Source organism: Ranitomeya imitator, chromosome 1, assembly GCF_032444005.1.
Source record: "Ranitomeya imitator isolate aRanImi1 chromosome 1, aRanImi1.pri, whole genome shotgun sequence".
Classification (NCBI taxonomy): Eukaryota; Metazoa; Chordata; class Amphibia; order Anura; family Dendrobatidae; genus Ranitomeya; species Ranitomeya imitator.
Window position 1 is genome coordinate 248161692 of NC_091282.1, and position 26712 is coordinate 248188403.

A 26712-nucleotide genomic window follows, 5' to 3' on the forward strand; every position below is an offset into this window, starting at 1 on the left:
CTCACCACTGATACACACACATCCCAGGTTGTTAGCACTAGGCCATTAGTGACGGCCAGGAGGGCACCTAACTTTAAGGACATACTCACCCAGAGCCACTACAGGAGACCCACACAAAGGCTCAGTCGTGGTATACTTTTGAAGGGTTCATTCCCTTGTGGGGAGTGTAGTATATGTCCACATATGCGTCCCATTCGGGATACCTTCCGGAATCCTGTGGATCAGACACAGCACAAATTAAAGGCATATATCAATTGCAAAACCACTCATGTAGTTTATGCCTTGATTTGCTTTCCGGCCGCTGTGCTCACAGCCAGACCAGAGAAGCAGAGCGCCGAGGACAGACAGCGGTAGGTAAGTATGTAGCGTTTGTTTTTTTTACTTTAACGATGGTAACCAGGGTAAACATCGGGTTACTAAGCGCGGCCCTTAGTAACCCGATGACAACGTGTCTTACCTAATGTGGCCGGACCCTTAGCACGCACGTGCGTGCTAAGGGTCCGGCCACATTAGGTAAGACACGTTGTCTCTGACTACCCTCTGCTTATGGACACAATATGGGGCAAAGTAACTTTACATATGCCTGACACATATCATGTGTACCGGAGGCTGAGAATCGCTATCACTAGGGGTTTACAATTTGCCATAGGGTCTATCCCTACATGTGATTGATAGGGTTCTTTTGGGCATAGTCTCAGAATATACTTGTCTATACCTACATTTACCATGCAATTAGGTGTATATAATGTTCATTTAGTGGCAAACCCTCTCTTTTTTGTCTGGTGTCTTTTTTTGTATTATAGCGTCTTTTGCACAGTCACTTTTGTATATGTGCCTGTTTTTTAACTATAGTATATGTATTGTCTCCAATAAAGCTTGTTAATTTTTATACAAACTTCCATTTGTTCTCCGGATTAATATGTTCATCCCATGGGAGTATATGTGATGGTTGGGTGACTGATAGTTGTCACCATAATGAATCTGGAAATTATGTCTTGAATTTACATCATAGGTAGACCTCAACTATGGGAGACAAACTGAGAAAAAAAAATCCAGAAAATCACATTGTCTGTTTTTTTAACATTTTATTTGCATATTATGGTGGAAAATAAGTATTTGGTCAGAAACAAAATTTCATCTCAATACTTTGTAATATATCCTTTGTTGGCAATGACAGAGGTCAAACATTTTCTGTAAGTCTTCACAAGGTTGCCACACACTGTTGTTGGTATGTTGGCCCATTCCTCCATGCAGATCTCCTCTAGAGCAGTGATGTTTTTGGCTTTTCGCTTGGCAACACGGACTTTCAACTCCCTCCAAAGGTTTTCTATAGGGTTGAGATCTGGAGACTGGCTAGGCCACTCCAGGACCTTGAAATGCTTTTTTCGAAGCCACTCCTTCATTGCCCTGGCGGTGTGCTTTGGATCATTGTCATGTTGAAAGACCCAGCCACGTTTCATCTTCAATGCCCTTGCTGATGGAAGGAGGTTTGCACTCAAAATCTCACGATACATGGCCCCATTCATTCTTTCATGTACCCGGATCAGTCGCCCTGGCCCCTTTGCAGAGAAACAGCCCCAAAGCATGATGTTTCCACCACCATGCTTTACAGTAGGTATGGTGTTTGATGGATGCATCTCAGTATTCTTTTTCCTCCAAACCCGACAAGTTGTGTTTCTACCAAACAGTTCCAGTTTGGTTTCATCAGACCATAGGACATTCTCCCAAAACTCCTCTGGATCATCCAAATGCTCTCTAGTAAACTTCAGACGGGCCCGGACATGTACTGGCTTAAGCAGTGGGACACGTCTGGCACTGCAGGATCTGAGTCCATGGTGGCGTAGTGTGTTACTTATGGTAGGCCTTGTTACATTGGTCCCAGCTCTCTGCAGTTCATTCACTAGGTCCCCCCGCGTGGTTCTGGGATTTTTGCTCACCGTTCTTGTGATCATTCTGACCCCACGGGGTGGGATTTTGCGTGGAGCCCCAGATCGAGGGAGATTATCAGTGGTCTTGTATGTCTTCCATTTTCTAATTATTGCTCCCACTGTTGATTTCTTCACTCCAAGCTGGTTGGCTATTGCAGATTCAGTCTTCCCAGCCTGGTGCAGGGCTACAATTTTGTTTCTGGTGTCCTTTGACAGCTCTTTGGTCTTCACCATAGTGGAGTTTGGAGTCAGACTGTTTGAGGGTGTGCACAGGTGTCTTTTTATACTGATAACAAGTTTAAACAGGTGCCATTACTACAGGTAATGAGTGGAGGAAAGAGGAGACTCTTAAAGAAGAAGTTACAGGTCTGTGAGAGCCAGAAATCTTGATTGTTTGTTTCTGACCAAATACTTATTTTCCACCATAATATGCAAAAAAAATGTTAAAAAAACAGACAATGTGATTTTCTGGATTTTTTTTTCTCAGTTTGTCTCCCATAGTTGAGGTCTACCTATGATGTAAATTACAGACGCCTCTCATCTTTTTAAGTGGTGGAACTTGCACTATTGCTGACTGACTAAATACTTTTTTGCCCCACTGTATATATATATATATATATATATATGTATGTCAGTGAGACACACACATATATATATATATATTTAATACAGCGCTAGATAGCTTAAAAGCCGGTAATTCAATTGCCGGCTTTTGCTATCTCCCTCTCAAACCCAACAGGATATGAGACATGGTTTACATACAGGAAGCCATTTCATATCCCATTTTTTTTTTTACATATTCCTCATTAGTAATGTTACAAGTGTATGTGTGTAAAATTTTGGGGATCTAGCTGTTAAAATAAAGGGTTAAATTGCGGAAAAAACTGGCGTTGGCTCCCGCGCAATTTTCTCCGCCAGAGTGGGAAAGCCAGTGAGTGACTGAGGGCAGATATTAATAGCCTAGAGAGGGACCATAGATATTGCCCCCCCCGGCTAAAAACATCTGCCCCCGGCCACCCTAGAAAAGGCACATCTGTAAGATGCGCCTATTCTGGCACTTGCTCACTCTCTTCCCACTCCCGTGTAGCGGTGGGATATGGGGTAATAAATGGTTAATGTCACCTTGCTATTGTAAGGTGACATTAAGCCAGGTTAATAATGGAGAGGTGTCAATAAGACACCTATCCATTATTAATCCAATAGTAGTAAATGGTTAATAAAACACACACACATTATGGAAAAAGTATTTTAATGAAATAAAGACGCAGGGTGTTGTAATAGTTTATTATACTCTCAATCCAATTGAAGACCCTTGTCACCTGAAACAAAGTTAAAATAAAAAATCAACAATATCCCATACCTTCCGTCGTTCAGTCTTGTCCCACGCTGTAAATCCATCTGAAGGGGTTAAATAATTTTACAAGCAGAAGCCTGCTAATGCAGCCGCCCCTGCCTGTAAAAACCCGGGGAATGAATGGAAAGCAGGGGAACGTAGCTACCTAGACTTGCGGTGCTGCGCCCCCTGCTGGCATAACCTCAGATGAACTCGAGTGTGGGAATTTTTCTGAACCCTAAGTGTCAAAAAGTTTTTTTCTAATATTTAATCTGTGTCTCTTCCCATTCAGTTTCATCCCATTGCTTCTAGTCTTTCCTTGTACAAATGAGAATAAAGATGATCCTTCTACAATGTGACAGCCCTTGAGATATTTGTAGACAGCTATTAAGTCTCCTCTCAGTGTTCTTTTCTTGCAAGCTAAACATTCCCAAATCCTGTAACCGTTCCTCATAGGACATGGTTTGCAGACCATTCTGGTCACTCTTCTCTGAACTTGCTCCAGTTTGTTGATGTCTTTTTTTAAATGTGGTGCTCAAAACTGAGGTCTGACCAAAGAGGAGTAGAGGGCAATTATGACTTTGCATGATCTAGACTGTATGCTTCTGTTAATACATCCCAGAATTGCATTTGCCTTTTTTGCTGCTGCATTACACTGTTGAGTCGACTCATGTTCAGTTTATGATCTATTAGTTTACACCAGTCTTTTTCACATGTGCTGTTGCTTAGCCCTATGTGATAGAACTATGGGAATAATATGGGTATTGTGCAATAGTTTCATACACAACTGTCTGAACTACAACTTGAAATAGCCTAAATTTCAGTAATAATGATGTGACTATACACTCTGGCCATATCCTTTCCAGGATTAGTATTTTTTGTCATTGATGTGACTGTACACTTTGTCTGTTTCGCTTCAGGAACATTTTCAGCAATAATTGTGATATAATTATCTTTATATTGGACCACTATTTGGTCTTTGTATTTTGGGGTACTTTCTAAAATTGTTTTTATATGTGTGTGTTTTGTGTATATTTCAGTGTTTAGTATGTTTAGGGTGCATTAGGGTCTACCGACATTGAGCGCTATCACGTCTACAACCAGGGTGCCAACCTCTGCTGGCAGGTAGGGTGACTTTTAGGGCTTTTCTAGGGAGAGATTAGCTCTTTAGAATAAGTTACTATACTTTTTTCCCTGTGATATTGTCAAGGTGAAAATATATATATCTTTATACTCTTTTGTACTTTTATATATTCTTATGCTGTGAAACAATAAGTTTTCCCCTTTATGTTTGCTAATGCATATGTAACTGTATTTAAGATGGCTGCCAGTATTCACCTTTGCCCCAGATTCGCCCTGCTGAAGAAGCAAGTTACACATTCCAGAAGGACAAGTATCATTTCTCTGGAAATGATACTTAAAGCGATGTGGACAAGATGTGGACAAAGGAAGATTCATCAGATGATGTCAGAGCCAACCAGAAAGACTAAATACTAGATACATTGCTTAACCCCTGCATATCCCCGCCCTCTGCACACCTTCCCCCGATAGATCATGTAGTGTTGTGTATTAGAAAATAAAGTCAGTTGCTGAGACGTTACTACACTTTGTAGACACACGAGCAGGCACTGAGTTTGAACCAGCTTTTGTCTGACTCATTCTTCACTCCGGTACCACTGCTTTATTCTGATTTGGAATGACTGGTGAAGGAAGGGCATTGTCGTGACGACCCCGACAATATTATAAACAGGACCTCTGTATATAGTGTTAGTGTACAGGTAATAGAGGGATCACCAGTGACATTATACACAGGACCTCTGTATATAGTGTCACTGTACAGGTAATACAGGGATCACCAGTGACATTATACATAAGAGCTCTGTATATAGTGTCAGTGTACAGGTAATACAGGGATCACCAGTGACATTATACACAGAACCTCTGTATATAGTATGCAGTGTATAGTGTCAGTGTACAGGGAACACACTGACTCACCAGTGACGTTTCTAGCTGAAGTCCTTCATCTTTGCTTTTTCATGCAGCGCAGACCATCATCACTTCTTCCAGGCAGGACTCATCTCTGCATAAAATAACACATAGTTACGTAGAGCACCGCTTCCAGACCACATTCCTCACTTTTCCCCCTTTCTTCTCCACCATTAATATATAATTGGTTATTATGCAATCCACCATTCCAAATATAAATTATAGTCCCCTACTGTGCCCCATCAACTATAAATAGCCACTTTCCCCACCTATATATATATAAATTAATTAGCACCTGTACTCTTTCCCCCAAATTCATTACCAGTCACTGCATCCTCAATGCCCCCCAATATGTACCTCCCGCTTTAACCCTAACCCCGATTCATTATGTTTACATGCCCCTTCCACCCCAATTCAATGCCATGTCCTTCTCTCCCACCCTCTATTCATTATCAACTGCTCTCCCCCTCATTCAATATACATAATTTACTTTCCCAACTTTAAAATTCATCATTATTTGCTCTCCCCCAGATCATCATTTGCTTTCCCCACTCCCCACCTTTAATTCATCATTTGCTCTCCTCACTGCCACCTTCAATTCAATTGTTGTCCCCGTCCCTCACACATTCATCATTTGCAGTCCCCTCAACCCCACTTCATTATTTGCAGTCCCCTGTTCCCTCCTCCCACTTCATCATTTACAGTCCCCCTCACCCACTTTAATTTGCAGTCCCCTTCACCCTCCTTCATCATGTGCAGTCCCCCTCACACCCACTTCATCATGTGCAGTCCCTCTCCTCCATTTCATCTTTTGCAGTTCCCCCTCCCTCAGACACACTTCATAATTTGCAGTCCCCTCCTCCCCTCACCCATTTAATTCATGTAATAAAGAAAACAAAAACGTTTTTTATACTTACCACCCTGATGATCCCCTGCAGGTGCATCTCTGCTTCTAGCGTTCGGTACATGTTGGCACGTACGCGCTGTCTCCTCACCGGAAGTACAGAGAAGACGGAGGGAGCAGGAGCTGCGCAGCCATCAAGGTTAGACGGCAGTTCACAGCTGCGAAAAAGCTCCCGGGCCCCAGCGCTGTCGTGTGCGCCGCAGAATACAGCACTTTAGTGCACAATCGTGCCCGGTGAGCAGAAGCACAAGAGCGGTGCCCTGGACCTGCAGGCCCCCCTCTGTACTGCAGCTCACCAGGCCCCATACAGCAGTAAGGACAGTAATGCCCTGATGACGGCCCTGCACAAAGCCCCACATACAGTATAATGGCCCCACATAGTCCTTCATACAGTATAATAGCCCTACACAGTGCTCCATACAGTATAATGGCCCCACAGTGTTCCATACAGTATAATGAGCCCCACATTGTGCTGCATACAGTATAATGTGCCCCACATAGTGCTCCATACAGTATAATGGGCCCACAAAGTGCTTCATACAGTATAATAGATTTTACAAAATAAAAAATACTCGCCTCTGCCCGTTCCCCCGCTGCTCCAGTCTCTTCATGGTGTCATCAAATCCCTTGAACATCTTGGTACAGAGGCCACTGCGCCCCCTGCGCTGAGACGTCAGATGCAGCGGGAAAATTATGGGCTCTAGGATGCTGGTATTGTTGAAAGTGTGCTGCCGGGTGAAAGTGTGATGATGGGTGGGGAGACCTGCCCAGTGTTGTGGGCAAAATATACTTGCGGAACCTATATTCTCACCCTACAGACCAGATTTTGCCTGTGGACCAGTTTAACATATGTGCTTTAGAGAAAGTTAGAAGGTGAAATAGTTTAATCTGTCACCAAGTTTTTGCTACCTAATTAACCCCTTAGTGACCTCCATTATGTCTTTTTACTGACCTCACATATTAGACAATGGCATCCCCTGACGGGTGAAGATTAGAGTTGAGTGAATTTCTTCAGGTCCGCGCTTATTTGGCAAGCTATAGCACTTACCAAATATGTTGCAGAGGGAACCCGGATACATGGAGCGCACCAGCTAATCATTTGATTGGTGCAGCAGCTGCATGTGTCGCGGCTGTGTCACTGACACAGCACATGCATGGAGAGTCTGTGTGTTGGGCTCTCCATGCATGTGCTGTGACAGTGACACATGCAGCTGCGGTGCCGATTAGCTGGTCAGCCGGAGCGCTCCATGTATCCGGGTTCCCGCTGCAGCTTATTTGGTTAGCGCTATAGCTTGCCAAATAAGCGGGGACCCGATCAAATTCGCTCATGTCTAGTGAAGATGCATCAACTGTCGACTGTACACTATAACTAACACCTTGCTGCATCAGCCTCAGTTGGTGTTAGCACCAATCATGGCTTTTTAACCCATTAAATGCTGCTGTCAATAGTGACTACGGCATCCAGATGGTTAACAGTGTGGGGACTCCATCTTTAACCCCATCAGCACCCTGAAATCATGATTGTGTGGTCCTGATGTCTGCCATGGCAATTCACGGACAAAAAAAAGGGCTTAGAGGATGCCGGCTACAGTGACCTTTTCAGAAGTTAGCAACATGTAGGTGGTAAAAATAATATTTTTCCTTCCTGTCATTCCACTTTGTAATAACTCCTGAAAAGCACCCGAAGGGTTAATAGACTACCTGACAGCAGTTTTGAATATGTAGAGGGTGCTCTACACTTTTGGAGATTTTACAACATATAGGACCCCCAGACACTTGAAACCTGAATAGATCCTTAAAAAATAAAGTTTTGTAAATTTCCTTGAAAAAATTAAAAATTTCTGCTACATTTTCAACCTTTTTACATATTAACAAAATAAAAGGATATTTTAAAAATGGTGCTAATGTAAAGCAGACATGATATTTAATGATTATTTTATGTAATATGACTATCTGGATTAAAAGGATAATCATTCAAAGTTTGAAAATTGCTCCATTTTAGAATTTTTGTCAAATTTCTAATATTTTTATAAATAAACGCAGAAATTATCGACATAAATTTACCATTAACCATGACCTCACGGTCGAAAAGAGGTGGTCGTTAGCCATCCTGGGCTCCCAAGTGTATCCACTATATGTCCTTTTAATGTTTCTATAGCAAACGTGAAGTTTTATTCCTGACCACGCTGGAGAACCTCTTTCACGTTCACATAAAGTACAATATTTAAGGAAAAAGCAATCTCAAAATCACTGGGATATGTTGAAGCTGTCCAGAGTTATTACAACATAAAATGGCGCTGGTTAGAGTTGAAATATTTGGTCCGGTCACTAAGGGGTTAAAGAGTAGCATGATGTAGGTAGTGGCAGAGACACAGATTCCAGCGATGTGTCACTTACTTGGCTGTTTAGTGCAGTTTTTTTTAAATAATTGTTTTAATTAGCAGATTACCACTAGTAAACCTGTTGCCATATAGGCCAACCACGCCACACCATTGGTTGGCAGATTTCTGCCTATCCCCATTTGTACATATAAAGCTACCAATGAGCATTGTGATCTGGGTTACACCAGCTCAGTATTCAGAGATCTGGTAGATCTGCAGCAGATAAAACAGTTTTTAATCAAAAGTGCACACTCAAGGTTTCTGTCCCTACATCATGCTGCTTAGATGGGATTGCAAAAAGCTAGTGACAGATTCCCATTCATTTTGGTCCTGCTATATTTTATTCATCATGACTCTATACGAGAGTTGACAGATCAAAATTCTATGAGGTGCTTTTCACAATTATAAAGGAAAAATAAGCAATGTTGAACGAAATGTGGAGAAACCAACATCTTATGTATGAACAAAGGTTACTCCAGGCTAACAGGCACTTGTTAGACACCCACACTAAAATAACAGATCTGGATTGCAGTGCACTTTGTCCCTTGTTCTTTACTATCTACATCATGCAGGATTTTGAGAAATTATTAATAATTAACTTTAGAAAATGAGGTAGTAAAGGTGTAAACGGCTAAACTCAGTTGTTTTCAATCACAGATCTAATTCTGTGCAGTCATAGGTAAGCAGAGGTGTAACGAAAACACACACACACATGAGAGGACCGAGGGGATATGGATATCACCCCGCCGTCCCCAATCAGTGACGGAGGTTACACAGTCACAGCTCTCGATAAGTAGTTGCTGGAGAAGATGCCCTGTCACGTACTGGTTATCAGGGCACTCTGCAGTGTGTGCGGTATATATATCACCAGTCCCAGGACGGGAATATATATGTAAACCTTTGATCCATCACTGCCAGGATCCCCCAATAACACCAGAACAGTATGCTGCCACTAGTTCCTAGTTAGATATAACCCCGATCCGTTAACAAGCTTATATCGGGTCAGAAACCAACCCCAGGTAGCGTATAAGTACTAGCTGAACTCATGGACATGGGAAATCGGGTTTTGAGATAAAAAAGCAGCCCCAAATTAATTGACATTTTAATTTCCGAAAGGCGCAATAGAAGCCACAAATATATACAGAATATTATACATATAATATAGCCAGAGGTACAGATAAAAATTAGGGTACAAGTTGGGTGATAGCAGTTAGCAATATGTGTCAAGTTACCATGTCTGATAGCATGTGGGTCCCAGGGAAGCGCCGAGTCCACAGGTACTTCCTTAGTTCCTGGTCCATCTCCACACGTAACGTGACGTGGCTTCCAAGGCAGAAAGAAGAGGGGGCTGAAAATGTGTAACCAGCTTTTAGCCTTTAGCTCGCCCCCTCCCATATTTGCCACTGCCCCTCTGGGTTGTACGGAATTCTCCTCCCTTGACCTCCTAGCCCAGATAGTTCCCAATAACTGGGATGGGTCATAACTTCCCAGTGGGAGGTCCAAATGGAACGTCTAATGTCTCAATGGATTCGTTGGGGTTGGACCGATACAGAGAGTCCAAATTCCGGTAGGCTAAGTGGTTCTGAAGAGACAGTCTGGATAGCTTGGAATCTGGGATAGCTAGAGAGATGGGGACAGGAGTGCATGCAGGAAGCTCCTAGGATTCTGGTGTTATAACCCTGAGATGCATGGTACACTCATAACTCATCTCTAGATGTCAGTGACGCTGGGTCTGGCTTTCATGGTACTCTCATGATTCATCTCTCGGTGTCGGTGACATTCGGCCTAGAGTCTGCTTTGATGTTGGCTGCCTTGCACAAAAGACAGCAGGGGGTCCTAGCTCTGCTCCTCTGTGCCTTCATTAACAAGTTGCCTCTAATTCACTGGCCATTTGGCGAAAGTCCTGCTCTGGTTGGAATCTGTGTGCTTTTCCCAAGTGTGGGGGCCACATTTCAGGAGTGGAGGGCAAGCTCCTGAATCCATGGGGCCTGAATTCATAAATCCAAAATGGAGTCTCCCTCATCCCCGACAAGAGGGAATACACACATGGAAACAAGGGACACCAAGTGCAAGGGATACCATTCTATCAATATGCAGGTCAGGAGGAAGAGCCAGATAAAGCTGCGTTATATCCCTATACTGAGCTGTTCACAGTGAATAACTACATAAAAAGCAAATGTAATGTACATGCCAGTTGTTGTAGCACACCATTCAGACAAAGGGAATATTTCTAAAGCTTTATGCTAGTCTTCTGGTGTAAACAGTTCACTAATTTGAAAAGTAATGTGAAAAGTCAAGGGGTTCGGCATGAGGACTACAAAGTGAAAAATTTAAATTTAGTAGTAGATTATATCATGTATGCCAATTTCTGTAGCACAGGCAGTCTCTTCCCCATGTTTTAGGAACTCCAGAAAATAACATTGTATGAATTTAAAAAATTAATTTGCAATTTATTGCATGAAATAAGTATTTGATACAATAGAAAAACAGAACTTATTATTTGGAACAGAAATCTTTGTTTGTAATCACAGAGGTCAAACTTTTCCTGCAGTTCTTGACCAGCTTTACACACACTGCAGCAGGGATTTTGGCTGGCCCACTCCTCCATACAGATCTTCTCAAGAACTTTTAGGTTTTGGGGCTGCCGTTGGGCAACATTTAGTTTCCGCTCTCTCCAAAGATTTTCTATTGGGTTCAGTTCTGGAGACTGGCTAGGCCAGGAGCTTGAAATGCTTCTTATGGAGCCACTCATTAGATGCCCTGGCTGAGTGTTTCAGGTCATTGTCACGCTGGATGATCCAGTCATGACTCATCTTCAATGCTCTTATACTGAGGGAAGGAGGTTGTTGGCCAAAATCTTGCGATACATGACCCCATCCATCCTTCCTTCAGTACGTGCAGTCATCCTGTATCTTTTGCAGAAAATCAAAGTATGATGTTTCCCCCACCATGCTTTGTGGTTGGGACGTTGTTCTTTGGGTTGTACTCATCCTTTGTCTTCCTCCAAACTCGGCGAGTGGAGTTGATACCAAAAAGTTATATTTTTGTCTCATCTGACCACATGATCTTCTCCCATGCCTCTGGATCATGCAAATGGTCTCTGGCGAACTAATGGGACTGGACATGTGCTGGCGTGAGCAGGGGACCTTACGTGCCCTTCAGGTTTTTAATCCATGACGCCTTAGTGTGTTACTAATGGTAATGTTTGAGACTGTGGTCCCAGCTCTCTTCAGGCCATTGCCAGGTTCTCCCGTGTAGTTCTGGGCTGATTCCTGACTTTTCTCAGAATCATCCTTATCCCACATGGTGAGATCTTGCATGGAGCCCCAGACCGAGGAAGACTGACAGTCATCTTGCGTTTCTTCCATTTTCTATTAATTGTGCCACTAGTTGTTGCCTTCTCTCCAAATTTTTGTCCCTGGTGTACTTTGACCGCTCTTTTGTCTTGGTAAGATGAATGAATCAGGAGATGAACAATTTGATGAATGACTTCAGAGGCTTTCTGATACAAATGCACTTAATTTCTTTGAATCTCTGGTAATATTTTAACACTATATATTGCTACAATGAAGGCACATTTACAAAGGCAGACTTCTGCCCATAACCAGTACCCATCAATGGTTTCAATAAAGGATCGGTGCTTGCTTAAAGGGGTTGTCTACTACTCAATTGCTATATTCCTCCACATAAAACAAAAGCAGCCAGTAGTATCATCTAGTACCGGCGCCATTCCAGCGACTTCACGGTTTGCATGACGTTAAGTCAAGTGAGCCCAGCAGCCAATCAGTAGCCGCTAATGGGCCGCTTCACCCTCACTTCCTTTGAACAGAAAAATTGAGAGCTGCTGATGCTCTCTGACTTCCTGTATATGTCCGTAATGTCCAAAGGGAGAGGGAAGTGGCCCTCTGATTGGTTGCAGAGCTCACCTGACATAATGTAATTTGCACCCTGAAGTCACTGGAACAGCTCCAGACCTGGGGGTGAGGCTGCTTTTATTTTATATGGAGGACTATAGCAATTTAAAGTAGTGGAAAACCCCATGAAAACCCTTTTTTACACAAGCCAGTGCATTTAATAACATTTTTTTACCTGGGGAGGTGTTCTGCTGGCATTGATTTTCTTGAAGTCAGCATAAAACATGTGATCAGTAGACTAACAAGAATTTTGCTAGCACGTTACCAGCAAATATAGGAACATGCTTTCTTATGAGGGTTCATTCAAACATTTATTGGCCTGTGTAAAAGCGCCTTTACTCATCCTTTCTCCAACAAGGTTTACATTGCTTTTACAAAGGCTTAACTCTTGACATTCCAATCCAATCTACAAAAGATACATAAGTTTTCTTGTATCCAGGCAACTTCACAGAAAGTTTGGAGGGTATTAAAAAAAAACAGCAAAGAATAAGGTGTTGGCAGTCTTATCTAAGATACCGGCTCCAAAGGATAATGTTGACTGACCTGTTTGAATCTTTTCAAATTGAACTATAAAATGGATTAAATCTCTCTCAATTTAATTTCACACAACACACTCACTTAATATATGGGTTTATGCTCTCCTAACCACAAATTCTAAGAATATTACAAGTTACCAAGGCATTATGTGACCATATAAAAGCATGAGGCCACAGACTAAGTGTGTTTGTACAGGTCATGGAACGCTGAACACAGGACTATTATTTATAGACATGTCCATGGGTGTCACTACAATGGGATAATTAGTAACTGGGATGGAAAGAACACTGTGGATATTCATCTTAAAGGGGTTGTCTGGCCTTAGACTTGTACTCTAAGGCTGGACAACCCCTTTCACTGTTTATTTGGTGTATTCAACTGAGTTTCATCTATTGGTGATGTCACATCACATATAAGACTTTGAGGGTTGCAGTCATGTGATGTTATATTGTATGGATATTGTTACTGCATCATGCATGTGACAAATAGTGGTTGGATCCCTATTACCTAAAACCATGAAAATCTAGAGCCTTTATCTTTCCCTTCTCCTACAGTACATCACATCTCCTGTAACTGATCTATCAGTCTGATCACTTATTGCTCATGTTTCAAAATTCTTCTTGGTATATACTATAGTGATAGATGCTTTAATCTTTGTGTTAACTATAAACCACGTAATACAAAATATTTCCCACAAAATGAATGATTTACAATTGGCACTTCCATAGCCAATTTAATATGCATTAGTGATCACAAACAAGCTATAAACATTTTGTAGATGTGAACTGTGAGCATCTTTGTCATCAGATAAGATCAGGTCATAGGTTCCACCTCACCCACTGTAAAACAGCATTGTACTGATGTAATTGTAGAGTCATACTGTGAAAGTAATTGTAACATGAAAAAAATGTGACACTAATGCAATGAAGGCCTCAACACATCCTGGTGATTTTGGTACTGGAAAAAAACAGTGCTGGTGAGATCTGTGCGTACGTATGAGACATCCGTGCGCGGTCAGTGTGACACGTATGGAATGAAATGTGTCATGGTCTGGGTGATAGTTCTGGCCTGGTGCGTCGGGGGTTAATTCTTTTGGCCTCCTTCTGGTTGTGGGAGGGCTTTATATAGCCTCTTGTGAACTCAGTCTGGCTTCAGTTATATTATTGCACTCGGCTGAATTTCTGACCCTGCGTACCTGTGCACTGTCTGCTTGTGGTTGCTTGTTTGTGTATGACCCGGTCCATTTATGTTTCAGCTTTTGTTTCCTGTTTTTACACTTTTTGCATCTCTTTGGTTTTGACCCCGGCTAGACCCTGACTACTTCCCTGTCTGTCCCCTCCGCTATCGCTCCAATCTCTCTGGAGTTTAGTTCTCCGGGGTTGTCTCCGCCCCGGCCACTCCTCCGGTGGTCACGTGCTTCAGGTCCTGCACGCCTGAAGCACATCTCCCTGCCGCCGTCGTTCCACACCTCCGGGATCCTTGACTGTCCCCCGGACGCTGCATCCCTATTCAGGACACTCGCACCGGGCTAGCTTGTAAGTACCGTGCGGTGTGCCTAACAAAATGCAGCATAGGAATTAAAACGTGTTATGTATTAAAGATGTTCAAGGCTAGAGATAGTGATGAGGAACATGATAGATATGTCGGTGTGCTGTATAATCAGTGCTTTGCAGCGTTTTTTCTGTACTTTTTTTTAAATAAAATGTAAAAAAAAAGGGAGTGGATTCCCATGTAATTTTCATAACCAGCAGAGGGAAAACTGACCGATTGCGGCTGATGTTGATAATCTGGGAAAGGGGCTAATATCCCAAAATGTTCCCAGGCTATTAATAACACCTCACAGCTGTTTGGTTAGCCTTTACTAGCTAGTTTAGGGGGAGGCCCAAGAAAATAGACAGTTGTGGGCTGATATTAATAGCCAGGGAAGGGGCCATGGATATTGATGAGCACGAACAATGACGTCATAAAGGTTACTGCACTTCATTGGCCGGCTCACACAGAACTGACCGTGGGAATGCAATGATGTTACCACTTGTCACTGAAGCTGCACTCTGATGCTCAGCTCAGTGTCTTCTGGATTCACGGCTGATCGGTGGCATTGTGCCACCGCACGGCCATGCAATCCAGATGAAGCAGAGTTGGAGTTTAAGGGTCCCAGTTTTGTATATTGGCCATAGAGACAGGGTGGAATGATGCCACTCTTCATAGTACCTTACTGTCTGGGTTTAATGACCATATTAAAGATATGCTAGTACACCACTCTACTCCCTGGTCTTTGGAGATGCTTTTTTATTTTACAAGATCTTCCTACCACTGTGGTGTTAGGTCTCCCTTGGGTTTGCACCCATAACCCTATTATTGACTGGGAGAGGGGGAATTGTTATGAAAGGCAATTCAGTACTACAATGGACATAGCGGTCAGAGCACATACAGTGATCTGACAATAACCCAAAATCATAGAACGAGCTCTGAGACGTGGGAACTCTGCAGACCGCAATCCCTAACCCTCTCCAAACAACACTAGAGGCAGCCGTGGATTGCGCCTAACTCTGCCTATGCAACTCGGCACAGCCTGAGAAACTAACTAGCCTGAAGATAGAAAATAAGCCTACCTTGCCTCAGAGAAATACCCCAAAGGAAAAGGCAGCCCCCCACATATAATGACTGTGAGTTAAGATGAAAAGACAAACGTAGAGATGAAATAGATTCAGCAAAGTGAGGCCCGACTTTCTTAACAGATCGAGGATAGAAAAGGTAACTTTGCGGTCTACACAAAACCCTAAAGAAAAGGGGGCAAAAAGACCCTCCGTACCGAACTAACGGCACGGAGGTACACCCTTTGCGTCCCAGAGCTTCCAGCAACAAATTAGACAAGCTGGACAGAAAAAATAGCAAACAAATAGCAAAGAAGAACTTAGCTATGCAGAGCAGCAGGCCACAGGAATGATCCAGGGAAAAGCAAGTCCAACACTGGAACATTGACAGGAAGCCAGGATCAAAGCATTAGGTGGAGTTAAGTAGAGAAGCACCTAACGACCTCACCAGATCACCTGAGGGAGGAAACTCAGAAGCTGCAGTACCACTTCCCTCCACCAACAGAAGCTCACAGAGAGAATCAGCCGAAGTACCACTTGTGACCACAGGAGGGAGCTCTGCCACAGAATTCACAACAGGGAATATTGTTAAGTGGCCCTCCAACTGCCAATCCCTTTGTAGTATCAGACCTCCTAAGGTAGTAGGTGCCACTCCCCAGGTTCCGTGATACATGGCAGAGTTCCCACAGGTATTCTCTGATAGAAATAAACTCAACATAGAACTTGTGACTGTTCCATTAAGTTCATTGAGGGGACAAAGTTGCCCAAGGGCAGAATTTTTAGCCTGTCAGAACTCGAGAGGCAAGCCATGAGGGAATATATTTGGAAACATTTGAAAAGTGGGTTTATTTGCCCTTCTAAATCCCCGGTTGGAGCAGGGTTTTTTTTTGTGGCCAAAAAGGATGGAGGTTTGAGACCATGTATTGACTATCCTGAGCTCAATCGTATAACTGTACATAATTAGTATCCTCTTCTACTCATCCCAAACCTCTTTAATCAAATGGTGTTGGTAAGTTGGTTGACCAAGCTGGAGGGCTTATAATCTTGTTCAAATTAAGAAGGCGGATGAGTGGAAAACGGCCATCAATAGCCTTCTTTGGGCTCTGTAACGCAACAGCTGCGTTTCAAACGCTTGTAAATTATATTTTCCGTGATCTTTTGGGTATTTGTGTTATAGCTTACATCGATGATATCCTCATCTTCTCCAGAGATCTGGCTGCCCATAGGATCCATGTGCGCACCGTCCTGAAAAGATTAGAGGATCATTATCTTTATGTAAAAAAATAAAAATGTCCAATTGAATTGCAGGAGAAGGGGTTCCTAAAAGTTACCCCACGGGGTTTCAGATGGACCCCGAGAAAGTGACGACAGTATTAGAATGGGCACAACCTGTTAACCTCAAGGCATTGCAGCCATTTCTGGGATTTGCCAATTATTATCAGAGGTTTATTAAGGGTTTTTTTAAGGTGGTGAAACCTCTCACCAATCTTACCTATAAGGGGGAAGATGTGTAATTGGGTCCTGGAGGCAATTATAGCCTTTAATACACTTAAGAATGCCTTATCCTCTGCTCTAGTTTTAGTCCAGCCTAATGTCAATAAGCCTATTGTGGTGGAAGTGGATGCCTCTGAGGTAGGGGTGGGAGCGGTGCTCTCCCAGGATTTCACATGATGCATTTGAGGCCTTGTGCCTCTTTTTCTCTAAAATTCTCTCCTTCGGAGCCTAATTATGACATTGGCAATCGTGAACTTGTTGCCATCAAGTTAGCTCTGGAGGCCCCTCTTTGAGGGACTTATGCACCTATTCAAGGTACTTACTGACCATAAGAATCTGTTTTTTAAGAGAACGGTAAGAGATTGAACTCGAAAAAAGCCCGATGGGCCTTGTTCTTTACAAGATTCAATTTTTTGATCTCTTAATACCCTGGGACTAAGAATGTTGGGGCAGATGTTCTCTCTCGGAGTCTTTGTCCTAGTGAGTTTGAAATTATGGAACTGGATTTCATTCTTCCAAGGGACATTGTAGTCTCTTCTGTCAATTTAGCTTGGGAGGTGGTTAAGGCTCAGGGGATGACTCTGTCCAGCACACCTCATGATAAATTCATTCAGGTGCGGTTATGGTTGGGCTAACTCAGAGAGTGTAATGACTCACAGCAGTCCACTTGGACATTAAGGGGACTTGTCAACAGTTGAGCAGAAAGTATTGGTTGCCATCCTTGGATAAAGATGTTGAAGCTTCTTTTAATGCATGAGAGATCAATGCCAGGAACAAGATGTCTTGCATCATTCCGGCAGGGAAACTTCTCCCTTTGCCCATTCCTGTACAGTCTTGGTCCCACATATGCATGGACTTCATTTCAGATCTCCCTGACACCAAGGGTATGACTACGGTGTGGGTTATTGTGGACCAATATTCTAAACAAAATTTGGTTCCTTTGGCTCATTTGATTAGTTCCTTGCTCAGGTGATAAGATTACATGGGGTTCCCATGAAAATTGTCCCCGACCACAGGTCCTAGTTTATCTCCAGGTTCTGCAGGGCTTTCTGTAAACATCCCAGGTCGGAACTCTTGTTTTCATAGGCATACCATCCTCAAACTAATGAGCAAATTGAAGTAATAAACCAGTGTCTTGAGTCCTATCTAAGATGTTTTGGTTCCATACGCAGCATGATTGGGGATCATACTTCGCCTTGGCAGAGTTTACCGTAACAATAGACACCATGAGGGCTTGGGAATGGCCACTTTTTTCTGCAATCTAGGATTTCATCCTAGGTCTCCATGTTTTGAGGGAGGGTACGGTGTACTTACAGCAGTTTCTGCAACTATCCACCGCTTCTGGAAGGTCTGGGGGAGGCCCATATGAATCTCAAGAAAGCAGGGAGAGCATACAGAGGCAAAGGCATCGTGAGCAAGGTTGCAAACTCAGAGTGGGGGACAGAGTTTGGGTATATAAGAATCTCAAGATTAAAGTACCATCTCCTAAGCTCACACCCAGGTTTATAGGACCATTTCCCATTCTCAATAAGGTTGATTTTCAGGTAGGTCTGCCTTCTATGCAGGTTTCCAATGTTTTTCACAAGATATTATTAAAGAAGGTGGTTACCCTACTTGTGACTCAGATCATCCTTCTATTCTGGTAGATAATACTGAGGAATTTGAGACAAAGTATTGTGGACTCTTGCATAGTTCAATACTCCATTCAGTATTTGATTCAGTAGAAGGTGTACGGTCCTGGGTCTGGAGGGGTAATATACATGTCTCAATCATCTCACCACTGAGTTCCATAAGTTTCTGGACAAGGTGGGTGGTGAGAACCCGGAGGTCTCTCCTAGGGAGGGTGCTACTGTGTGGAATTGTGGTTCTATGCTCTCTCTTGGGAATGGATTGGGTCCATTGCTGTGCTATTCCGATTGCAAGAGCAGCCATTGTCCTGACTCTGGAGGTGGAGCTACCACGTGCACAGAGTAACCGTCTCAATTTTATGGAGCGTTGCATTCTGGAGTAGTAAAAAAACAAACCCAAAGAAATATTTGAAACACTGCTGTTCCTCTGGAGAAGAAGGTCCTGGGCAGTGTCTCCCAAAGACCAAGCAGGCGCCCATTGCAGACAAACGATCTGCCACTATACTACAACTTCTAGAAAATACCAAAAAATATGTGTTGCAATCAGCTGTAGAGAGTAGAGGCAACTTTGACTTGTCATCAAATTGTTAAACTTGACAAGAAAGCACTTTTTCTTAAAAGAAGTTTTAACTTTAAAAATATCTGTCCTGGACAGGTGGCAATAGCAGGAATCCTGCCAGTTTTCTCTGTCCTCATTTAGACTGTGCATGGCTCAGTGTACCTTGGCTTATAATCAGATTTTTCAGTCAGTAACAAATGTTAAATAAATCGGTGCTATTTTGTTTTATACTTACTGCCATTTCATACTGAAAAGGGAAATATACTGTCAGCCAAAAATACTAGGGATCAGAGTAAGCAATCAAACATTTTATGGTGTTATATGTTATATAGTAATAATGTTATAAACAAAATCATTTTTTTGCCTTTTTTTGTTTTATTAGAAAATACCTAAAACAGACAGTAACATCCTATGATCCAATGTTCTAATAATGACTAATGCTCTATATACATATGTGCACACGTACATATTACAGTAGAACCACAAAATTCCTAAATTGGAAAAGCAGCTGAGACCAAGGTTGCTCCTGTTGTTTCCAAAAATAATCCTGAAACAAAGGCAGGAGCATTGCTTTGAATGTTATCTAGACATATATTGTTTCAATTAAATTCTTCAAGAAGTGTCAGTTTAAAATTTACGTGACATTGCCAAACCACCAGCGAGTGGATCCCTTTAAAAGACCAAGGAGAGCTGTCTGGCACAAATAATAAAAGCAATGTTTTCCTGATGGAAACAAGATGTGCTTTGTAGATGCCAACTGTTTAAAGCAGATTTAGTTTCACAAGCGAAAACTGCATAATGATTTTCTTTGTATTTTTTTCTTTTTATAAAAAAAAATGGGCAAAGAAGAAGGATGTTTAATACAGATCAGTATGATACGCGGATTACAAAGAGTAAATTCTGCCTGCACATCATCCGTTGCTCTCACAACAGTGGCGATACAATTACCTACGTCAATAATAGCATCCCTAATAAAAACCTGGTCTGGCTCCAGTTCTGCACAGCAGCTGGTGGCTATTCTATCCCTTTATAGTCTTCCGTAAAAAAAATAAAATAATAATACACAAAGGCCCATGTGTTATGATATTGGCACAAGTCACATGTATATTTTTGGAAGTATTCACAATAAATAAATGTAAGCAACTGTCTAATGGCAAGCATTAATATGTAGGCAATGGAACGTCTCACTGCATCCAGGTTTCCATGTTTATTGGGTGGCCTGAATTTATATGCAATTAATTTCATTACTTACTTGGCGCACAGTAGACAGTACATTACTTAAAGGAGTTAAAGAAAGAAAGCCTTAAAGGGGAATCATTAGACATATATTACGCCTTGTCAGTAAGTTGCAGACTGTCTGGTGACACTCTAGCAGGTCAATGTCATCTCCGATATCAGGCCATAAGCAATCAAATATATTCTTTCCTTTTTGAAAATGTACAAGATTAAATCCGGATTGTGATTAGATTCTATGGGGCCATTTTCCCCAAAAGCAAAAATCATTGGATTGGACCCAGAAGGTCTTCTCACAGGTGGCCTACAACATCTTCTTCTATAGTATAAACATATGTCTTCCTTACGTGAAAATGTCACATACAGATGTCAACATAAAAATGTTATTTATTTTACAAGAAACTTGACCAAGGCTCATATCTTATGTGTTGAGAAATATGGCTTTAAAATATGTCTGGCATCACTTAGAATAAACACCAATCACAGGACACTCAAATATATACCCAGTGCTGGGTCTAAATTTAGGATGTGTTCAGATGAGCTTTGCTACCAGAACATACAAAATCACACAACTTAGAAGGTTCATAGCAAATCGTTCTCAAGTGTTCATGTTAATGAAATATCAGAAACTTACTCTTAAATTGTTTAACATTTCAGATTCCTTCTTAATCATATAATGCATTCAAATTCATTTTATTATTATTTCATCACAGACAATAGCTGGGAGCAACCAAAATAGTAGCTAATTCTCTGAGCCAACACTATTGGCAAAAAGAAAAGTTTTCCTATTAAGGGTATAGTTCTATTCAGTTAGCCTAAAGGGGTTGTCTGCCCAGCTTAACCAATTTGGGAGTCAAATTAAAATGAAAACAGTGGATACTCACCTCTTGAAGTGGTTCCATTCTAGCGATGTTGGCGCCGCTGTTCCCGGCCTTGACATGATACTGTTGTATCACATACCGGCTGCACCCAATGAGCGGCTTGCTCATTAGCTCCAGTGTTTACTATGTCATCAAAGCTGCAGAAATAAAAAGATTCCTTCAAAAGGGATAGCCAGATAAAATCCTTATAGATGCATTTAATCGTATGAAAAAATTAAAACAAGAGAATTGTTTGAAAAAAATAGAAAAAAATCTGATAGTGAGGAATTAAACAATAATAAGAAATAAAATAAACATAAATTTTATTACAACCGTTAACAGAACACACAAATATTAAAAATAAATATTTAAATACTGGTCCATTATTAACAGTGATCCTATTCTATCCGATGTTCATCCCAACAAATCCAATATATTAATTTCAGACGTAATATGAATTTAAAGAATCATTTAGCCCCAACTACAATTGAGAATAAAAGGAAACAATTTCCAAAAAATACAGTAATGAAATCTTCCCTCTTTCTGGATCTTAGGCTATGTTCACACGTTCCTGATTTCCCTCCTTTTTTTTCAGAACTAAAAACCGCAGCTCTTGGCAGAAAACGCAGGTCCTTTTTTTGGTGCTTTTTTGATGCGTTTTTTGATGCAGTTTTCTATGCAGAGTCTGTGTGTTTTCTAGGAAGTTTTTTAGGGTTAAAATGGCTGAAAATACCCTAACCCTACCCCTATTCTAACCTTAGTGGAAAAAAAAAAAATTCTTAATTTTTTTATTGTCCCTACCTATGGGGGTGACAAAGGGGGGGGGGGGGGTCATTTACTATTTTTTTTATTTTGATCATTGAGATAGGTTATATCTCAGTGATCAAAATGCCCTTTGGAACGAATCTGCCGGCCAGCAGATTCAGCGGGCACACTGCGCATGCGCCCGCCATTTTGCAAGATGGCGGCGCCCAGGGAGAAGACGGCCGGACGGACATCGGGAGGCCGGGTAAGTATAAGGAGGGGAGATGAGGGCACGGGGGGGGGGGGGGCGTCGGAGCACGGGGGGGTGGCATCGGAGCATGGGGGGGTGGGATTGGGGCACGGGGGGGCAGCCACACTGCAGCGGTTCTGCACCACAAACCGCAGAAAACCCGCAGATATTTTTTTCATCTGCGGGTTTTACTGCGGGTTTGACCTCACAATGGAGGTCTATGGGTGCAGAACCGCTGCAGTTCCGCAAAAAGAAGTGACATGGTACTTCTTTTTTACCGCGGCTATTCAGCGCGGCTTTTTTCGCGATTTTCCGCAATGTGGGCACAGCAGTTCCTGTTTTCCATAGGCTACATTGTAATGTACCCTGCATGGAAAACAGCTGCGGACCCGCAGCGGGAAAATCGCGGCGATTCCGCATTAAAAAAAGGATGGTGTGAACATGGCCTTAAGGGTTGTTACTAGGGATGAGCAAACATGCTCGGTTATCACGGTGCTTGGATGTACTAGTTACTTGGTGAGTATTGCGCGGTTCTTGATTTAATCTCGAATCTCCGCCTTGCATCTTTGGTGGCCGTTATGCAACCAATAAGCATGCGGGGATTGATTGTGAGTCACTGTAAAGATGTAGCCATCTTGGATGTAGCATTACAGTGATTGGCTGGCCCTTTGATATCATCAGGGTATATAAAAGGACAGGCGCCGCCCGGCTTGGCACACTGACGCCACTGCACAGCTCTGTGACACTTCGCATTGGAGGGAGAGCGTGCTTGTCTAGGCCTGTGTGCACAGTATAATGAATCAGAGCAGTGTAGTGTTGATACTTTTGCTGAAACTGAGCCATCATTCTAACCTTTCTAAGGGATAATCGTTTGCTATGCTGTTTGTATCACATACAATCTGCATCTAGACTAGGTAGAGAGAGCCTCGCAGGAGCAGGAAGAGTGATAGAATCCAGTCTGTAGACAGGGATTAGGCCTGTGCAGTCCGTTAGCAAATATATAGCTGCAGCTTCTTTGTGGGGGTTTAAAAAAATTGAATATATTTTGATCTGTCAAGTATTACGTGCTTTGAGGTCCTTTTTTGTGTTATATAACACACCCAAAACATTTTCCTGGGCAATATTTCTCAGCCATACCCTATTCAGTAGTGTGGAGTGTGTTTCTGTGATCTCTAAAACTGAGAAAAAGCTTATAAAAAGCACTATCGCTTTAGGAATGTCCTTGGTTTATTAAATGCGGCATTAACCAACATGAAGCACAAAGTAAACAAAACAAAACACTGGGCAAAACAAAACACAAAGGTAATACTAAGCACAGTCCTTGCATTAGCGGGCATCAGCCCGCTCAGGGTTAGAAGGACCAATGGTTCAGGTATTAGCAAACACTTCTCTGGCGTGTTCCCCTCCAGACACTGAACAAATGCTGCCTCTGGACGCCAGCTACTCAAGCCCCAGACCACACCCTAGGGTGGAGATAAGGTGGACAACCTCCCACCTGCTCTGTGGATGGCCACGTAAAACCCAGCTCATTATACAAATTAGCTGTTAACCCCTCACAGCACTTAGTGTGCTTGAGGAAAATCTCTGGGTTTTATATCACTGACACCATTAAGTGCAGTGAAACATATCTCCCCTCCAGCACTTTACTAGTGACTTTGTCACAGCTTCCATTTCTCAGCATTACAGTGTTACGTGGTCTGTGAACATTTCTGTGATCTCTAAAACTGATAAAAAGCGTTTAAAATTTTTGTAGACTTCCATTCGTTAACCCTACAGTGTTATGTGGTGTGTGAACATTTCTGTGATCTCTAAAACTGATAAAAAGCTTTTAAAAAATGTGTAGGCTTCCATTTCTCAGCCCTACAGTGTTACTGGTCTGTGAACATTTCTGTGATCTCTAAAACTGAAAAAAAACATTGAAATATTTTTCTGGATTGAATTTCATTGTCATCCCATAAACGTTTGCGCTCTGTTACATTATGGTGGAGCAAACGCTCAATAACCGGTATTGCTGCAGATGACCAATTTTTTTTCTTTTAAAAATAAACTTGGTTTCAAAACATCTAGCAATTACAAAATGTGTAAGGCGTGCGTTAAGGAATGGGGAAGTGGAAGTGTTGATGATGGTGCACGCCTATTCACTACACATAGGTTCCTGTCCCACGTTGCAGGGAGGCACGGTACACCAATTCTGAAGCCAGAGCAGTGTGGATAGCAGATAATGCTTCCAGGAGGTTTGGCAGCAACACACAGTCTTCCACAAGGTCCAATCTGAATCACTTTATCCTCACCCTGATCCTCATTCCTCCCACCACGTTGAGTCCCAGGACACTAGTGATCCCACACTAGGACACGCCAAGGAGCTCTTTTACCACATTTCTTGATTGCAGCCTCTCAACCTGCATGCTCCAAGAGGGGCAGGAGGACATGCTGTTTAGTGATGCACAAAACTTAGAGCAGCCAAGACCACAAGAATGTAACTGTGGGGAATGGCAAAGTTGGGATAAGGAAGAGGAAGATGAGACGCAGTTGTTGCTAAGTCTTGTGTTAAGTCACGAAGTCAGGAGGACCAGGATGCGGTGATGGAAGACAAGGAGGAGGATGACGAAGTCATCGACCCAACCAGGGAAGATGGCATGCAGAGCGAAGCCAGCAGCGCTGAGGGGGAGAGATCGACAGCACCGAAACAGACAGGAATAGGCAGTGAGTTGACCATAGGGAGAAGGTGGGCAACTATCCGCAGAGCACCGATACTCCTGAATTTCTCTGTTAAAGAGTTAGGTGTTCCTCAGTCTGGGACTTTTTTAAAGAGAGTTCGGAGACAAAAAAGTGGACACTTACAAACTGTGCCATGCCATGATCATCAGGAGCCTGACTGCTAACAACCTAACCACCACCAGCATGATCAAGCACATGTCATCTTAGCACCCAACTTGGTGGGATGAATGCCTGGGTCTACGATTGGTGACATGGGCTTCAACTGCCTCTTACACTGACTGTGCTAGGTGCTTCCCAATCCCATCCAAAACACTGGTGCAGATGCCTCCTGTCCTGCACCTATACTTGCACATTCTGACTTACCATCACCAGACACTTCCAAATCCTTCTCCCAGCACAGCATTCAGCTGTCCCTACCCCAGGCCTTAGAACAAAAAAGAAAGTTCCCAGCCACCCACCGACAGGCCCTAATGCTAAATGGGCACATTTCCAGGCTGCTTGCCGTAGAAATGTTGCCATTTAGGCTGGTAGACACAGAGGACTTCTGCTGACTCATGGTGGCAGCCGTCCTTTGGTACTCAGTCCCCAGCTGCCACTTTTTCTTCCGGTGTGGCATTCCCACCTTGTACCAGCACATTGCCAGGAACATCACCAGTGCCCTTATCAACACATTTACTGTCACTGCCCAATTAACAACCGACACATGTACAAGCGCTTGTGGCCAGGGACGCTACATTTCCGATGGCACACTGGGTTAACATTGTGGTGCCTGGGGCCGAGTCACACCATAGCATGGCGCATGTGCTCACGACGCTGAGGAATGCTGGCTCTACTTCTATCAGGGTTTCCTTCACCTCCTACAGCAGTTTCTCCACCCTCTCCTCATACTCCATCTCCGATGTGCTATCTCAGAGCACGTCATCCACATCAGCCGGAAGCTCTTTAGCATAGCCTCAGCGAAGCGGCAACAGGCTCTGCTGAGGCTAATTTATCTAGAAGACAAATCACATACCACAGCAGAGTTACTTAAAGGACTAACAAACCAGACAGACATGTGGTTTTTGCAGCTGAACCTTCAACCAGGCATGGTTATGTGCGATAATGGGCATAACCTGGTGGCGGCTGTGAAGCTTGGCAAGCTCACACACGTACCATGCTTGGCACATGTGCTCAACTTGATAGTTCAGCAGATTATGAAAACATACCCAAATTTAGAGTTTCTCGTCAAGGTATGCCATGTCAGCACCCATTTTCGCAACCAGTACCAGCTCCAACACACCCATAGGTATTCTGGTCAGCCTCCGCACATAACAACTGAAGAGTGGGCATGGATGGCTGACATTTGTGTGGTTCTCCAAGAATTTGAGGACTCCACAAAGATGTTGAACGCTGATGACGCCATAGTCAGCGCAACTATCCCGCTTCTGTGCATATTTAAACAGTCGCTATTCACAATTATTCATGAAGCTTTGCATGCGGAGCAGCTGGGGATGGAGGAAGACACAGCACGGAGATTGTAGTCAGCCCAGCCTCATCTCATCTGCTCAGCGTGGAATGGGTGTCAATGAGGTGGATGGGGAAGAGGAGGAACAGGAGCTGGTGGCTAGAGCAAGAGGCTAGTAGCCACAAAACCTTTGTCCTGTCTCTCC

At 42.9% G+C, this 26712-nt stretch overlaps 1 long non-coding RNA gene across 1 annotated transcript in view; it reads left to right on the forward strand.

The window, feature by feature from the left end:
• LOC138657711 (uncharacterized) overlaps positions 1–4969 on the forward strand; it is a 114977-nt gene extending 110008 nt beyond the window's left edge. The window contains exon 5 of the long non-coding RNA XR_011317150.1: positions 4582–4969. This is a non-coding gene — a long non-coding RNA (uncharacterized lncRNA). The remainder of the gene's footprint in view (positions 1–4581) is intronic.
• Positions 4970–26712: the final 21743 nt, after the last annotated feature.